This window comes from Pelobates fuscus, chromosome 5 (assembly GCF_036172605.1).
Source record: "Pelobates fuscus isolate aPelFus1 chromosome 5, aPelFus1.pri, whole genome shotgun sequence".
NCBI lineage: Eukaryota > Metazoa > Chordata > Amphibia > Anura > Pelobatidae > Pelobates > Pelobates fuscus.
The window spans coordinates 122,255,982-122,275,120 of NC_086321.1; the positions used below are offsets into that span (position 1 = coordinate 122,255,982).

Below are 19,139 nucleotides of genomic sequence, written 5' to 3' on the forward strand. Positions count from 1 at the left end.
TGTCTTGTTAAGTTTGTATATTGGTAGTTTGTATTAAAATGTTGAAATTTCTATTTTTGCCCTCTTTATTTTCAGGCCTACCTCATCGTCGGTTTCGGCACACCACAACCGACTTGCTACTTTTATACCATCCTACACTTATTAGGTCTTATTTCTCTTTGCCATCATGAGCCCTTCACACAAGTAGTAAGGCCTTTTGGCCTGTGTTTGTGGGAGGGGCGTATGACACACCCCTTCCCTACTTAAGGGACACCCCTTACCTGGCTCCATACCTTCGAGGTCAGCGTTGCATCACCCTCCCACCCACACCTCTTTATCAACTCCTTTTTCTTACATTTCTTCTTGGTGGGCCCTCTTTATTTTCAGGCCTACCTCATCGTCGGTTTCGGCACACCACAACCGACTTGCTACTTTTATACCATCCTACACTTATTAGGTCTTATTTCTCTTTGCCATCATGAGCCCTTCACACAAATATATATATATATATATATATATATATATATATTGTGAGAGAAAATGTGGTTTGGTAGTTGATGGCATATATATTAGGCCTGGTTTACTAAACAGCAGTCTGAGGTTTGAGAGTTAAATGTCCCAGGGAGAGATGTTAGGTTTGCAAGATGCATTACTGGTACTCTGCAAACCACGGTATGGGTCCCTGGGGCAGAGCACTTGGAGAGCAGGGTGGGCCAGTGCTCCAATAGCACCAGCTGCTATGTAACAGTCGGACCAGAACTTTTATTTTGCTTAGTAGTATCACTTATGTCTAATTGCACCTCACCTGTATCTGATCAATTAGCTAGCAGGCTTTTAAAAAGAAGGGATCAGCATGCTGCAGAGTGAGGAGGAAATGCCAGAGGAATGGTGTCTTGAAATTATACTTTTTTTTTTGGTAAATTGGCAAGTGGGAAAGCCACCCGATTCCAGATAGGGCTTTGCTGTGTATAGTAAGTGCTCAAGCAAGAGCAAGGAATTTTGTTTTGTTTATTTTTCACTTTTGAAACACCTGTATATATATTTCACCAAATAAATCTGAAAAACTGAGCTGGATGTGTCCTGGACTTTCATTACCCTAGAAGGATGTGGTTACAAGATCTGTGACAAGATCCTACCTGGAAAAGAGGTGGTGTGTTACACTATATATATATATATATATATATATATATATATATATATATAACCAAGAGGCTGCACTCACTAAATGTGCATACATACTCACTCATTCAAAAAAACAGCAATTTCAAAGCTCTCACAATGGAAAAAGTATTGTTAAAACATTATGTTAGCTTTAAAGTTGCTACATAGTGAAGAGTAAGTGCGCTGGATCTTGATTGTTGACCCCAGCAGAACCCTATAACGTATGCATGTTTAGGTGAGTGCAACCCTTTTGGATTAATATATAAATATATTTGGGAGTCCAGGCCAACTCCTTGGATTTGCACTCCTCCCTGTCACAGGTGCCTTATTCCAGGGCCCTTTTTGACCTTTCTCTATAGAGAGTCCCAGGAGGAAACATTTCCCAAGTAATTGGATTAATCTCATACGAGCACCTATTACATTCTCTGAGTTTTTAAATAACAGGTTGTGCGCTGGATCACACATGCTATATAAAAAATACACCTTTATATATAATCCAAGCTATTTGCAGCGGTTAGGATACACTGCCTGGACAGGCATCTCAGCAATATTAGTCTTTAGAAGAGTCCCACCTATAAAATGGTCAAGTTTAAAGGCCGGCTGTTCAAATCATACCTCATTTGATGTAAGTGCAAACAAAAGGCTTCTGTTCCATTAATACTTGTTAGAATGAAGTATGAAAAGCCTTGTTAATGACGGCTACCTTGGTACTTACAAAGTGCTAAGCTCCAGAAAATCACTGTACTTCGCTTGTTCTCTTGTGCAAATGTGCAGTACTTCAAAACCGCCATCAGAAACATAATGAATGCAGAAATTAACTCTCTTCCATTTCTTTCAATTCAAGCTGAAAGACAAGAAAAAAAAAAAAAAACTGGATGCATTGCCACCATTAGTGTAATAGCTTTTAATATTAAACCATCTGTCTTTGATTAACTCGAAAATATTGCTGGAACATATGGTACCAACTCTAAATAAATATTTAAAAGCAGGCCACATTTTCTATTATTTAGTAAGAAGGAATGTGGTGCCATTATGGCATAAGCAAGGCTGGCCTAATAAAATAGTGTTTTATATCATTTGTGAAGCTAAATTCACATCATACATAGATGCTAAACTGTATTAAAATGATGATGCAGGCTTTTGCATAAGTATACCCTTGCTAATAATAATAATAGTAACAATTATTATTATTAATATATTTATATAGCGCCAACAAATTCCGTAGCGCTTTACAATGGGTGGACTAACAAACATGTAGTTGTAACCAGACAAGTTTGATGCACAGAAACAGAGGGGTTGAGGGCCCTGCTCAATGAGCTTAGAAGCTAGAGGGAGTGGGGTAAAGTGAAACAAAAGGTAAGGGAAGTATTAGGTAAGTAGATTGGAAGAATAGTATTCAATGAAGACTTAGTGAGGGTTTTTTATGGAGCCATTAGCAGTTTAATTATTACACTTTTGTGAAAAAGTTAGTTTTTAAGGATTTTTTATAAGAGTGGAGACCGGGTGAGCATCTAATGGAAACGGGAAGGAAGTTCACAGGAACGGTGCAGCCCTAGAGAAGTCTTGAATGCGAGCATCAGAGGTGGGAGTACGAACAGAGGATAGACGCAGGTCTTTGGCAGAGCGTAGGGCCATAGACGGGACATACTTGTTTATTAGGATAGATAGGTGGGAGTATCATTATGTAGAGATTTGAAAGCAAGATCCAGAATTTTATATTATGCCCTATATCTTATGGGAAGCCAATGCAGGGACTGACAGAGGGATGACAGGAAGATGAGCCTCACCGCCGCATTACAGACTGCAATGGGGCAAGTTGGGAGCACGTAAGACCACTGAGAAGCTGATTGCAGAAGTCAAGGCGAGAGAGGACAGTGGCATGGACGAGCACCTTAGCTGCATCTGGCAGGAAATAATAGTTAACCGATCGGGGTCATCCCTAGGCATAGATTATAGTTGTGGTATACTGTTACTTTAAGAAAGGACACTCTGGAACTGTTTGTGGGGGAACTCTATGTTCAGTAGCCACTATATGTTTAGTTTCAGTTGTCCAGTTGCTTGCTTCTTAATTGCATGGGAGCTGAATAAAGAATTGCTCTGTGTACCTACTGTCAGGTAGTGCTTGTTCCTGCTCTCCACTTTAAATCTGCACTTAGGTAATACTACAAGATCATGCCTAGCCCCCTATCCACCAAACTTCTATGAAGTCACTACAGCCCCTATAGCCACCTGCACCCACTACAGCCTATATTACTGCCTGTAGTCCACATTTCCCCTGCACCCACTACAGCCTATATTACCAAATATAGCCTGTTTATGTCACTGCTTGTTGAAAGTAAAGCTTTGTTTGAATACATTAACATGGACTTTGACTTTGACTTCATTTTATTAATTGAACAATGTAGCTTAAATAAATGCATCTTTCGTTTTTCCATCATCATCACCCCACCATATAGAGATATGGGGCAGATTGTATAATTGTTTTTGACTTTATAAAGGTCAGTTATAGATTTAGTTATTTAATATGAATTTGTGAAATCGATAAATAACATGTCTCATTCTCAGTATCCCATGTGTTTTGTTGTGAAACACTATCTATTGCAGAAATGAAAGGTAACACATAATTGGATCTAATGTTTGGCTCCTACATTTTCACAAGTTGCGCCATATGTTTAAATTAACCTTTCAAAAAGATAGGTTCTGTCCACAAACACATCAGCAAGTGCCCGTATTTGTTATTAAACAATTTTATAGCTAGTAAGTGGAACTAACTCAATTATTTCTCAGAAGCGATGGTACGAGACATAGGTGTAGCTTATCAATGCTTTTGTTTTAGACGGACACTTCGGAGCTCCATTTTAAAGAATTTTAATATTCATGGATTTGCTTCAAGCAAACAAAACAACAAGACAACATGTTATGAGATGTGACTGGAGATATGACAGGATATGAAATATATATACAGATTAAAAATATTGCACAACTCATAGATTATTTTTAGTTAGCGATCAGGTTGCCCAACACATCTTACATGTGGCAATTCCTCTTTAAAGGACAGCTGTTATCAAATCTATACTTCCCATTTTTTTTTACAAGTTTATTACATTTTATGAAATGTAATGTTTATGTTTTAATGATTCATATTGATTTTTTTTTTATTTACTTTTTTTTTTTTTAACCCCTTAAGGACCAAACTTCTGGAATAAAAGGGAATCATGACATGTCACACATGTCATGTGTCCTTAAGGGGTTAAATTAACTTTTTTGTCTGGCTGAGCAGCCATGTTGAGTCAAATTATACTGTTATCCAACCAACTGCTCCTCAGTCTAACTTGTCTGTTGCTGCGATTGCTGTGTGCTTCGTGTGTCACGTTAGATTGCGCAGCAGTTGGTCAGATAATAGTAGAATCTGATCCAACATGACTGCTCAGCCAAATAAAAAAGTGCTTTTTACGTTGTCTTTTGCTAAAGTCTTTATATCTACTGCTGACTTTTGACTATACATGTGTCCTTCTTTTGCTTTGGAAATCATATTTTGCTGATTACTGAGAACAGGAATTAACCTCTATAGATCAATAAAGAGTGAGATAAGGACAATGTTGACATGCAAATACAATAAACAAGTGAGCAGGGCACGTGCATCCCCCAAAGATTCTGCCAGTGCTTTGCATGTCCATGATATGATTCAGCAAAGGGAGGTGTACATCAAGGGCAAAAGTCAACAGCAGTCCACAAGGCAAGTACAGAAAGCAAGCCAAGGTAAATTCATATAAGATAATCCTCAAAAAGCAGACTAGCCATTTCAGTAATGTTTCATTTAGAATTTTGTATCTTCAGCTCTGTTATTAGATCGTGACCCTGCAGAAGCCTCCTGTTTGTGATTAAGGTTCAATTTATAGAACAGAATATAAAAACTTCTAAAGTGAGTGAACATCTGATTCAAAATGAAACCATGTTTTTATGCAGTCTTTGTGAGTCACAGCCAGAGAAGGTGTGGCTAGGGCTGCATAAACAGAAACAAAAGTGGTTTAACTCTAAAACTATACACCCAAATTGCTTCATTAAGCTAAAGTTATTTTGTTGCCCTTTAAATACTAGCTGAATCATGATACACAACCAAAGAAGACTTTTGAACCATAAAGTAATTTGGCAGGGTTTCATAGTGTATCTGTTGGATGGTGTATGCTAGACACTGCCTGGTTTATTGGAAATGTGCGTTTGCCAAAATGAGTATAGATTACTACATCAACAGACCCTCAATCATGCTCTTGTAACCTGAACATCCATGTAAAATCTAGAAAGTTCTCCAGTATGTCCTTAATCCGATATTATTGTCTATTTATTCTGTCATGTTTCAGTTCATTCAGTTTTAGTATTTGCTGATGTAAGGCCGTCAAATATACCTTGACTTTAATAAAATCAAGTTACGCCAATAAATAAGCACATTTTGGCAAAGTTTCCATTGAAATACTGTATCAAGGGCAAAATGGAGAAGCAAATGGATTTTGGCATGTTCTTGTTTATCAATGTGACATACTTTATAAGAAGAAGCGACTTGAATTACTATTATCTAGCCATCTGGCGACTGTTCTCCTTTACTATGAACTTAATGCATGTTTGGTCCATTACAGCACATTTGCATACATACTTCATTAATACGCTACCTCAACGTCTCAATTAGATAATTTGTTTCCCTTATTGCTCCCAGCTAGCAAATGTTTGCAAAGAAAATCTCAGAGCAGCTTACTGCTATAATACTTTTCAACTCCTCATAAAACATTACGGCAAACTGTCCAGGCTCTACGTTGAATTAAATTATATCTTTGTGCTCGTCGGATGTGCTATTTACAGTTATAAAAATATCAATGGGACCTTTCAAACTTTGTCTCCTGCTGCTAAACAGTCTCCAACATATAACACACTTTAACAATGAGAAACTGTGATGAATCAGACTTAAGCATTAGCTCTTAAAGCAATTAAGTACATTTCCCAGCAGGAAACGTAATATGCGAGTTCTTGATTTGCAAATCCGTTGTATAAGCTGTCAAAAAGTAAAACGTACAGTAGCTATACCACAAAGCAATTTGTACAAATGTTCTAAAATCCAGAATGTCGAAACTAAAAATCGTATGTGGCATTAGAACTGATGTTGCTACACATAATTTTAAATATATATATATATTGTTCCTTTCTGGTCTATTAATAATTTATAACAATGGGAATGATATAATACTGTAAAAAATGTGTTTGTTATTTTCCATATAGCATCGAGAATAAATAACAGGCGTCATTCTTGTGATTAACCTATGCGTTTTGGGGATTTTCTTCAGTTTTCTCAAGTTTATTCTCAAGTAGTGTGCAATAGTTTAGAGAAATGTATTCTGTGCATGAAAATAAACATCCACCTCAATTTGAGGTCTTGGCTCAAAATGACCAAAAATCACATATGCAAGAAAACAAGATTGTTAGAGAGCAGTTAATGGAACACTCCAAGCACCATAACCACAACAGTTCTCAGTAGTGGTTATGGCACCAGGAATCAGGGCCAGTTGATTGTATCAGGTGACCTAAAGGAATCTAAAGGATATTTAAGGCAGGGATCAGAGAGAAGTGGACCAGAGTAGAAAATTAAACCATTCAAAAATGGTATGACTACTTAAAATGAGGGAGGCGTGCCAGGGAACTCCAGGCACCATAACCACTGTAGTATGCTCTAGTGGTTTTGGTGCATGGAGATCAAGGTACCATTTTTTTTTTTTTTACAAAAAATGATAAAAGTATAATATATTCTACTAAAAAAGCTTATTCTTTAGTTTAGTTTAATGGCAATCTGCTGACTATTTAATATGTCTTTAAACACAAACAGTTTAATTATAACTCACTAGATTAATAATTCATAGCTGTTCCTCTTGATCTCTATTCCAGTGCAATTGATGTTATAAGCACACCCTTGAGAATGCCCATTGAAAAAGGATGAAATGCGTTGGGCGAGATCAACTAATGTAAACACTTCTATAAAAAAAATGTTTCCACATTTGCACCAAAGAGTGATTTTTAAAGTGTGACTGTTTCTGTTTTTTTTTTTGTTTTGTTTTTTTATTAAAAAATATTACATTTTAAAATATTAGTTTTAATTTCATAAGAAAGAGCAATATAGCTGTATACTGTTATATAAGCCATATATTCGAAACGCAACATAGGTGTATGATAAATGCTTACCCAAGCGATCTTAACTTTCAAAGTTCAATTTTATCAGCAAGGAATTCCAAGCTAGAGAGAGAACAGGGAATGATTCCTTTGCCTATTCCAATATTTCCAGATTCCAAGAAAAAAAGGAAAAAATAAAAGAGGGAAAGTGAGTATTAGTACCAGGTTGCCATGGAAATTCTTAGTCAATCTGACAGCAATGTGTTTTATATGACACTGTCAGTTGAGGGGTATTGACTTGCAACATTTCCACCTGTTGACTTCTCCACTTGCATGTTAACACCTGGAAGAATGTGGATAAGAATGGATACTTACCTAAAATATTCCTTTTGCATGCAGCAATCTTTTAGGCTTTTCTTCCTGACACATGAATTCAACCAAAGCGCAATCATCTGTACTCTCATGTATATACAAAATACAATGTCTATGGAAGGTCTTTTGAAGATCCCCCAACACCACTAGCATATAGTGCAAAGAGATGTTTGTTCCTATCAGTCTTCAGAAATTCTCCTCTTGTCTATCGTTTTGTTGTGTTAAAATTATTTTTTTTCAACTTGAAGTTTATTGAGATTTTCAGAAACGTCAAGAAGAATACAGCAATGCTTGGGGTTCAGAAAGGAAAAAAAGTGAACAGTATATATATACTCCAGACTCCATAGTAGTCAGCAAAAAAAAATAATATCCGGAAGTATTACTGTACTGAGAGGGTAGTGGATGCATGGAATAGCTTTCCACCTAAAGTGGTAGAGGTTAACACAGTAAAGGAGTTTAAGCATGCGTGGGATAGGCATAAGGCTATCCTAACTATAAGATAAGGCCAGGGACTAATGAAAGTATTTAGAGAATTGGGCAGACTAGATGGGCCGAATGGTTCTTATCTGCCGTCACATTCTATGTTTCTATGTCCCTAATAAAATTATGCTAGTTAAATCCAATGAAGGACATATTTCAGTAGTGTCACAAACAAAATGTATTTTTTTTTTTTATTAAGGGAAACAGTACTATGTTGGTATATTTCTATGTTTCTAAAAGTAATGCAAAAAAAAAAAAAAAACTACAAACAGGCCAAAGAAGAAAACAAACAAAGTGATTGTACTGGAATTTCAATTAATTTATATTGTATTATATTTGACATGCAACAGAGCAAGTCCAGAAAGAACACGATTTCAGAAAATAAGTATTTGTTTTCCGTAAATTAAATTTGTATAATATAATAAGTTTAATCATTTTAAAAGCGATGAGATCCTTGCTTTATCACATTTATTTGCCCATGATGAATGTACTAATAAAATCTATAGAATTGTGCATTCATTTTCAGCTAAGAGTTTGTAGTACTAGCCATTTTACGCAGTTGTCAATCCTTTTTGAGAACAATTACTATAGCCCTAAATAATTGTACTGAAGAGTCTACATCGACCAGACAGTTTCACTCTTTTGTTTTTATATAATATAATTAATCAGTTTATTTTACTTTTATAAGAAACATATTGCACAATATTTGTCCTAAGGATATTGTATATATAATATATATAACAAAGTTATTTTATGAATACGCTAAATAAAGAAAATCAAACAACCAAATATTTTGAAACAACAAGTGGCAAACTACCCCTAATCTATTTTAATTGAATCGGCTCCTGGTAGTGTAGAGTTAGCATGTAATGTTTTAGAGGACACTTTTTCAATAAACTGCAATCTTTAAGTTTGGATTCCAATATTGTTGAATGGATAAGGCAGTGGCTGAGTGACAGGCAACAGAGGGTTGTAGTCAATGGAGTAAATTCAATGCTTGGGCTTGTCACCAGTGGGGTACCTCAGGGATCTGTACTTGGACCCATTCTCTTTAATATTTTTATTAGTGATATTGCAGAAGGTCTTGATGGTAAGGTATGTCTTTTTGCTGATGATACTAAGATATGTAACAGGGTTGAAGTTTCAGGAGGAATAAGCCAAATGGCAAATGATTTATGTAAAGTAAGAAAATGGTCAAAATTGTGGCAACTGACATTTAATGTGGATAAGTGCAAGATAATGCATCTTGGATGTAAAAACACAAGGGCAGAGTACAGAATATCTGATAGAGTCCTAACCTCAACATCTGAGGAAATGGATTTAGGGGTGATTATTTCTGATGACTTAAAGGTAGGCAGACAATGTAATAGAGCAGCAGTAAATGATAGCTGAATGCTTGGTTGTATAGGGAGAGGCATTAGCAGTAGAAAGAGGGAAGTGCTCATGCCATTGTACAGAACACTGGTGAGACCTCACTTGGTAGCTCTGTTTGGAATGGAAATAAACTGTACAAAAAAGATGGTTTGCATCTTTCTCAAAAGGGAACAAATGTTCTCAGTGAGCAGTTCAGAGGTTTTGCTAGGATATATTTAAACTAGGAGGGGGGGGGGGGGCAAAAGGGTGATAAAACATCAATCCAATTGTCCCACAAAACAAGGACAGAAGGTGCCTGTAGCAAGTGTGTTAAAAAATGATAAGCTTAGAATCATGTCTACAAATGCTCGCAGTTTAGGGAATAAGATCCATGAACTTGTGGCAGTAATGGCAACTGATAGTGTAGATTTAGTCGCTGTTACTGAGACATGGTATAATGAGAAAAATGACTGGGACATAGCAATACCAGGGTACTCTTTATATAGAAAAGACAGGGAAGGCAAGAAAGGGGGAGGGGTGGCCCTGTATGTAAAGGATAGCATAAAATCTAGCCTAATAAAGGTTAGTGAGGCAAACATAGAGTCCGTTTGGGTTACGTTAGAATTTGGTAATCACACAGTAACTCGTGTAGGTGTGATTTATAGGCCCCCAGGACAAATTGAAGAGTTAGATAATCTACTAGTTGAAGAAATAGCTAAAATGACAATGAAGGGGGAAGTTATCATCATGGGTGACTTTAATCTTCCTGATGTGAATTGGAAAACAAAAATAGCTACTTGTGCCAGGAGCACACATATTCTAAACTCCCTACTGGGATTGTCTCTAAAACAAGTCGTTGAGGAGCCAACTCGTAAAGAGGCCATACTAGATTTAGTGTTAACAAATGGAGATTTGGTATCAGATATTACTGAGGTGAAAGTTTAGGATCCAGTGATCATCAGTCAGTGTGGTTTAATATAAGAACAGTGACTGAGTCACACCACACAAAAACAAAAGTTTTAGACTTTAGAAAAACAGACTTTTCTAAAATTAGAATATGTGTAAAGGAGTCATTATCTGTCACGGTAATATACCCCAACACGCAGGAATAGTTCAATAGTCAAGAGACAAGAAACAGGGTTCGTCTTACCGGACCTTAGAATGGCCGGACTAGGACGAGTAAGAAAGACAGAGTCTAGAACAAGCCGAGGTCAAGGGAACTGAGAGACAGCGTAACGTAGAACAAGCCGAGGACTGGTACACAGAGGACAAAACAGCGGATAAGCAAGCAAGGATAAGGAGAGAGCGGAGTCAGGAACAAAGCCAAGGTCAAGCACCAAAAAACCAACTGAACGATACAAGCACTAAAGGGAACTGGACAGAAACCACGATAGGGCAAGGAGCAAGGGAAACAGGTGAGTATAAATACCCTAAAGTTCACCTTGATTGGCCCCTGTCATATCCACGCCCCCAAAACGTGAGAGTATGGGGAACGTGGCCTGACAGGGGCCAATGGGAGACTGATTCTAATTTAGTCTCCCACTGTCCCTTTAAGAGCACGCCCGAGATGCGCGGCACGCTCTTAGTGTCGGGCGGGACACGTGACCGCTTCTCGCGGTCACTGCCCGCCTGACTGATCTTATCGTTGGCTGAGCCGCGCGCGGCTCGTGCAGGAGCAGGACCGCGCGCGGCGAGAAGAGAGGACCCCGGCCGGCCCCTGGAGAGGGTAAGTACCGCTACATTATCAGACTGGAGCAATTTAAATGGAGTCCAAAAGAAATGGGATTATTTAAAAGTTGCACTACTGAAGGCAACAGAAAATTGCATTAGGCTTGTCAGTAAAAGCAAAAAATTCAAGAAACCACTGTGGTACTCCGCAGATGTGGCCAAAATAGTAAAAAACTAAAAGTTAGCATTTAGTAATTATAAAAAACACAGAGTGAGGAAGACAGAATGACCTATAAGATTAGGCAGAAAGAGGCTAAGCAAGTTATAGGAGCTTCCAAATCACACACAGAAGAGAAAATAGCACAGTCAGGAAAAAAGGGGGACAAAACTTTTTTTAGATACATAAATGAGAAAAGAAAAGTAAAACAAGGATTAGTTAGATTAAAAACAAAAGAAGGAAGGTATGTAGATGAGGATAAAGGTCTAGCTGACTGCCTCAATGAATATTTTTGTTCGGTATTTACAGATGAAAATGAAGGAAAGGGACCTCAGTTAAGAAAAAGGATAAATGAGTCATTTATTACACGTGAGTTTACAGAGGAAGAGGTTCTATTTCAACTGTCAAAAGTAAAGACAAATAAGTCAATGGGACCTGATGGAATACACCCAAAGCTATTAAAATAGCTTAGTGGTGTACTAGCAAAACCATTAACAGATTTATTTAACCAATCATTGATAACAGGAGTAGTCCCAGAAGATTTGAAGGGTTGATGTTCCAGGAGGGACAAGCCAAATGGAAAATGATTTAGGTAAACTAGAAAAATGGTGGCAACTGACATTTAATGTGGATAAGTGCAAGATAATGCATCTTGGACGTAAAAACCCAAGGGCAGAGTACAGAATATTTGATAGAGTCCTAACCTCAACATCTGAGGAAAGGGATTTAGGGGTGATTATATCTGATGACTTAAAGGTAGGCAGACAATGTAATAGAGCAGCAGGAAATGCTAGCAGAATGCTTGGTTGTATAGGGAGAGGTATTAGCAGTAGAAAGAGGGAAGTGCTCATGCCATTGTACAGAACACTGGTGAGACCTCACTTGGAGTACTGTACACAGTACTGGAGACCCTATCTTCAGAAGGATATTGATACCTTAGAGAGAGTTCAAAGAAGGGCTACTAAACTGGTTCATGGATTGCAGGATAAAACTTACCAGGAAAGGTAAAAGGATCTTAACATGTATAGCTTGGAGGAAAGACGAGACAGGGGGGATATGATAGAAACATTTAAATACATAAAGGGAATCAACACAGTAAAGGAGGAGACTATATTTAAAAGAAGAAAAACTACCACAACAAGAGGACATAGTTTTAAATTAGAGGGACAAAGGTTTAAATATAATATTCAGAAGTATTACTTTACTGAGAGGGTAGTGGATGCATGGAATAGCCTTCCAGCTGAAGTGGTAGAGGTTAACACCGTAAAGGAGTTTAAGCATGCGTGGGATAGGCATAAGGCTATCCTATCTATAAGATAAGGCCAGGGACTAATGAAAGTATTTAGAAAACTGGGCAGACTAGATGGGCCGAATGGTTCTTATCTGCCGTCACATTCTATGTTTCTATGTTTCTATGTTTCTATGGAATATTGTACACAGTACTGGAGACCCTATCTCAAGAAGGATATTGATACTTTAGAGAGAGTTCAGAGAAGGGCTACTAAACTGGTTCATGGATTGCAGGATAAAACTTACAAGGAAAGGTTAAAGGATCTTAACATGTATAGTTTGGAGGAAAGACGAGACAGGGGGGATATGATAGAAACATTTAAATACATAAAGGGAATCAACACAGTAAAGGAGGAGACCATATTTAAAAGAAGAAAAACTACCACAACAAGAGGATATAGTCTTAAATTAGAGGGGCAAAGGTTTAAAAATAATATCAGAAAGTATTACTTTACTGAGTGGGTAGTGGATGCATGGAGTAGCCTTCCAGCTGAAGTGGAAGAGGTTAACACAGTAAAAGAGGTTAAACATGCATGGGATAGGCATAAGGCTATCCTAACTATAAGATAAGGCCAGGGACTAATGAAAGTATTTAGAAAATTTGGCAGACTAGATGGGCCGAATGGTTCTTATCTGCCGTCACATTCTATGTTTCTATGTCCCTAATAAAATTATGCTAGTTAAATCCAATGAAGGACATATTTCAGTAGTGTCACAAACAAAATTTATTTTTTTTATTAAGGGAAACAGTAAAAATATATTAGATGGAACAGGTGTATAATGATGAATGCAATCACTATTCTTTTAACAGAATGTATGATAAGAGGGGAACACACTGACACCCTTTCAGGGTTTTGAAAAAAAAAATAATATTTAAAAAAAGTATAGACAGTCTTACCTAATGTGTTTAGTATGTTAGTATGATTACACGGACCAATAATCAGTCCACGTTGTTTTTTAAAATGCTGTTTTTTATTACATATACCACCTTTTTACACAGCTTTTCTGCACAATGGCTACTATAACCAAATATTTATCAAAGTCGGAACAAAGAGTGAAATGTGTTAGGTAACAGAAAAGAACAGACTACTGCATGACATACATCAACTAAAACCTTCTCACTTAGAAACAGCATTGGCATCTCAATCGGTGGTGTTTACTAAAGGCAAACAGAGAGAGTGAGGGATTTTAAGTTTTTATTTATCTATTGTGAAACAGTGAACAGCTTTTATTTTTACAAATATTTGGTATGCTTTTACTAAACTGCATTTTTCTGTTTGCATTTTCTGTTTCCTTATTTCTAAATAAACTGCAAGGTATACTGACATTTTAGACTTTGCAACACATAAAATATATATGTGTGTGTATGTATATATGTATATAAAGCTTTTCTCTTAGAATGCTAAGTCCTCAATATATTTTTGTTTGCACAGTTACACTATTTGTGTAACAAAACTGCTAATGGAGAAATGCCAACGTAGTTGCAATTTTTGAGCCATCTAATATGGGAACGAGCAGACAAATCAACGCTGAGGTCAATATTTAATTAACCAAACTACTCTTTCAGAGCAATAATAGTGATTAGTTTCAGGGAACATTAGAATTCCCAAGATTAGTTGTTTTTCAAAATACAGAAAACAAACAGTAGTTTTTCTTATTTAATATTGACTTATGTTTCAGCTATATACGTAGTGGAAAGGGCTGATGCAAAACTTAACACACTGCAAACTTGTATGTTTATTTATCCCCTATATGTAACAAATATGTTATTCAACGGGTCTGAAAAAATAACCTTACATGTAGACATCCCTAACTAAATTACTGAGATAAGCACTCAATATTACTCAATGATAATTAGTGAAATTTAATTCTCAATGGTTTACACTTGAACCCAAATGTATATCCCACTAAACAATGCAAATATATGATCTATTTTGTATCTATTAGTTGTATCATCTGCTATATCAAACAGTAACCAGACGCAGATTGGGTTTTTGACACATTTCATATAGGGCAGGTGCTGTGAATGTTTTATTTGTATTAATGAATTTAATGATACTCTTAACACTCAGTAAGCAATATTATCACATGTAAGTATTTTTGCCTTATCTGGGTCAGACCGCAGGCTGCTATCAAAACAAAACGTCTGTTCCCCTAATGTGTTCATAAGACAAACTGAAAAATTATACTACAATTAGTGATGTCGCGAACATGAAATTTTCCGTTCGCAAACGGCGACCGCAAACTTCCGCAAATGTTCGCGTACGGGCGAACCTGGCGAACCGCCATAGACTTCAATAGGCAGGCGAATTTTAAAACCCACAGGGACTCTTTCTGGCCACAATAGTGATGGAAAAGTTGTTTCAAGGGGACTAACACCTGGACTGTGGCATGCCGGAGGGGGATCCATGGCAAAACTCCCATGGAAAATTACATAGTTGATGCAGAGTCTGGTTTTAATCCATAAACGGCATAAATCACCTAACATTCCTAAATTGTTTGGAATAACGTGCTTTAAAACATCAGGTATGATGTTGTATCGATCAGGTAGTGTAAGGGTTACGCCCGCTTCACAGTGACAGACCAAACTCCCCGTTTAACGCACCGCAAACAACTGCAAACAGTCCATTTGCACAACCGCAAACTCCCCATTTGCACAAGGTTGGATACCAAGCTAGCCATGTCCCGTTCCTTGTCCTCACTGATGTCATTGAAGGTGTCTTCCTCCACCCAGCCACGTACAACACCAAGGGTCCCCGAAAGGTGACAACAAGCCCCCTGTATTTTTTTTTTTTTTAAATGTACACTACTGTTACATATGAGTTGCACTGGTGTGACACTGTGCCCTGGCAGGCCCTGAAACGCACACGTGTGAAGGAAACTAACTGCTATTATATTACAGTCAAAAAAGTTTTTTCGGAATTTTTTTAAATGCAAGCTATTGTCACACCGGATATGAGTGGTGGCACTGGGACCACCTTAAAAATATTGGATATCGCTAAAAATCATGATCACTATATACTTTCTCTACAAACCTCTAAAACGAACCAAACTACTCATCCATCCGCTATACCACTTTATCCCACCTAGAACTAGTGCCCAGTTAAAATACGTGACTCTTACTTACCCACACTCAGTCATGCCACACACATTTCACCACTACTCTCACTGAATCCCTCTGACTACGGCTAAATTCATCTTCTACATCAGAACACTGCTCCTAAGATTGGGTTGTATCTATGTCTCGGGTCTTTCATTTCGAATATGGGCAGCTTCGGTCTCCTTCAACACTGACACTCCAGTGCATATTATTAAAAGATTGGGCAGATGGAAATCCTCAGTCTACAACCAATATATTCCTCATCCCGAGAAAGAAATGAGGAAAGCTTTTAAAAGTTTGGCTTTGAAAATTTGATGCAATAAGTGTTTTTTTCTTTAATACCTTTTTACCCTCTTTGCATGAACCCGATTTACATATATTACTAATATGTGTATGAATATATATATAATATTATTCACTCACTCACTCACTCTCTGGGCCGGCCTAAGACATCATGCTGCCTAGGTCCAACGATAAATGACTATGGGGGATAATGTATAATAAACACAGGTTACTGGCTATGGGGGGGATGATGTATAATAAACACAGGTTACTGGCTGTGGGAGGGATAATGTATAATAAACACAGGTTACTGGCTATGGGAGAATAATGTTTAATAAACACAGGTTACTGGGTATGGGAGGATAATGTATAATAAACACAGGTTACTGGCTATGGGGAGGATAATGTATAATAAACACAGATTACTGGTTGTGGGGGATAATGTATAATAAACAAAGGTTACTGGCTATGGGGGAGATAATGTATAATAAACACAGGTTACTGGCTATGGGAGGATAATGTATAATAAACACAGGTTACTGGCTATGGGGGGATAATTTATAATAAACACAGGTTACTGGCTATGGGGAGGATAATGTATAATAAACACAGGTTACTGGCTATGGGGGATAATGTATAATAAACACAGGTTACTGGCTATGGGGGATCATGTATAATAAACACAGGTTACTTGTTGTGGGGGGATAATGTATAATAAACACAGGTTACTGGTTGTGGGGGGATAATGTATAAGAAACACAGGTTACTGGCTATGGGGGATAATGTATAATAAACACAGGTTACTGGCTATGGGAGGATAATGTATAATAAACAGAGGTTACTGGCTATGGGGATAATGTATAATAAACACAGGTTACTGGCTATGGGGGGGATAATGTATAATAAACACAGGTTACTGGCTATGGAGGGATAATGTATAATAAACAGAGGTTACTGGCTATGGGAGGATAATGTATAATAAACACAGGTTACTGGCTATGGGGGGATAATGTATAATAAACAGGTTACTGGCTATGGAGGGATAATGTATAATAAGCACAGGTTACTGGCTATTGGGGGTAATGTATAATAAATACAGGTTACTGGCTATGGGAGGATAATGTATAATAAACACAGGTTACTGGCTATGGGAGGATAATGTATAATAAACACAGGTTACTGGCTATGGGAGGATAATGTATAATAAACCCAGGTTACTGGCTAGGGGGCGGACCGAACATCGCATATGTTCGCCATCCGTGGCGAACGCGAACATGTGATGTTCGCTAGGAACTATTCGCCAGCAAACTGTTCGGGACATCACTAACTACAATAAAAGGTGCAAGGTGTTTATTTCTTGTCTTTTTGAGGTACTTATGGAATTGTGATTTTAGAACATTTTAGTTTGATTTGATTTTAGAGTATTATATTTTGGACTTTATTTACCTACATACTCTCATACTGAGATAATCTTAGAAATATGTTTCTGTTGTTGTAAGGACATCTAGTCAATGAAAGTGCTGCAATACACTTAAATATGAAATAAGTTGATGTTGCAATAAATTACCCTAAGAGCATTGTTCCTTTGGATTTGTAAATATATACATACTTTTTATATTCAATTATCTGCCCATTATTTCAATAGGCAAAGATTGCTATTAATGACTTATTGCACTCATGGTAATCTAATCAGTGCAATTATTCCCCAAACATGGAAGAATGTAACATTCATTACCATGCACTACGAAGGCTTGTGCAGAACTAGGACATACATGTAACAGTGCTGCCTCAGATTGATGAGTGCTACATTCTTGAGAGTTAGCTAATGCAATTTTAGTTCAGCTCATTCTTAAAATAGCTCACTAATTTCGTACACCATATGTATGTTTGGCGCTGCCTTTATATTACAGTCTCAGCTTTACTTCTACACTGCCTAACACTTACACTATCCTTAACACTAGCCCTAACATGAACGCTAACACACTATTCCTAGTCTAAAATATTATGTAATAGGAAAGATATAAAATTGTGAGGCATGCCGTAGGGAAAAAGTATAAGATCTAGTGGATTCTGTCGACATAATTACGATTAATGTTATTTGAATTTGACTTTCATTTAGGCCAAAACACCAGATCTAGAAAAAAAAATGTAATTCACAGTTTAGCTATTTTAGCTTGAAATTAACAATTTGGATTTTTATTCACTACAGATTAGAGCAGGGGTATGCAACCTTGAGGACTCCACATGTTGTGGACTACATCTCCCATAATGCTCTGTCAGTCATAATGCTAGCAATGTATCTTTGGAGATGTAGTCCACAAGGTTGCCTACCCCTGGTTTAGAGTTAAGTGAATATCTCAGAAAGACTCTACAATCTGTTCATTCTAGTCTAGGCCTCTGCGTTCTGCCGAAGACCTACGTCTATCATCTGTCCGTACTCCCACCACTGATGGTTGCCTTTAAGACTTCTGCACCTTTTCTGTGATACTCCCTTCCCTTCTCTGTTAGACTTTCACCCCGTCCCCATTCCTTCAAAAAATCATTGAAAACACACTTCTTCAGAAAAGCATATCAATTAAATGTTTGCAGGTTTTTATCCCCGCATCCTGACTCCTCTCCTGCAAAGGTCAAAAATAGCCTACTAAGCCCTCAGTGAATACTTTTCTTACCCCTACTTATATTCTTTGTGTCACTATACCCCACTCCCTCTAGCATGTAAGCTCATTGAGCAGGGCCCTCAATCTCTCTGTTTCTGTGTGTCCAACTCGTCTGGGTACAATTACGTGTCTGTTAGTCCACCCATTGTACAGAGCTACGGAATTTGCTGGCGCTATATAAATAATAAAATAATAATTCCATCAGAGACTGGGACAATGTGGAGGCTTTCCAATTCTTTTTAAAGTTCAAATTATAAAATACCAACCCTCTGTTGAATTAATACAAACATATTTTTCCCCATGTTGAAAAAAAAAAGAACAAAAAATTCATTTCGTTTTAATGAAGTTAATGCATATATAACTCCATCCTTCCTAAACTAGTTTTTCATTACTTTGGTTACAGTGACTGCTTGCGACTCCAGCGACTGAGACA

At 37.3% G+C, this 19,139-nt stretch overlaps 1 protein-coding gene across 4 annotated transcripts in view; it reads right to left on the minus strand.

Annotated features, from left to right (window-relative positions):
- The window catches only part of WSCD2 (WSC domain containing 2), a 326,034-nt gene that overhangs the window by 234,827 nt on the left and 72,068 nt on the right, over positions 1 to 19,139 (minus strand). For 2 of the 4 annotated variants that reach the window (XM_063454209.1, XM_063454211.1), the window contains exon 2: positions 1,856 to 1,984. The exons of 1 other annotated variant lie outside the window; for it this stretch is intronic. The gene's annotated coding sequence lies outside the window, so the exon portion shown is untranslated. Of the gene's footprint in view, positions 1 to 1,843; positions 1,985 to 19,139 lie in introns of all 4 variants that reach the window. One more of the 4 variants, XM_063454210.1, reaches the window with a different exon arrangement.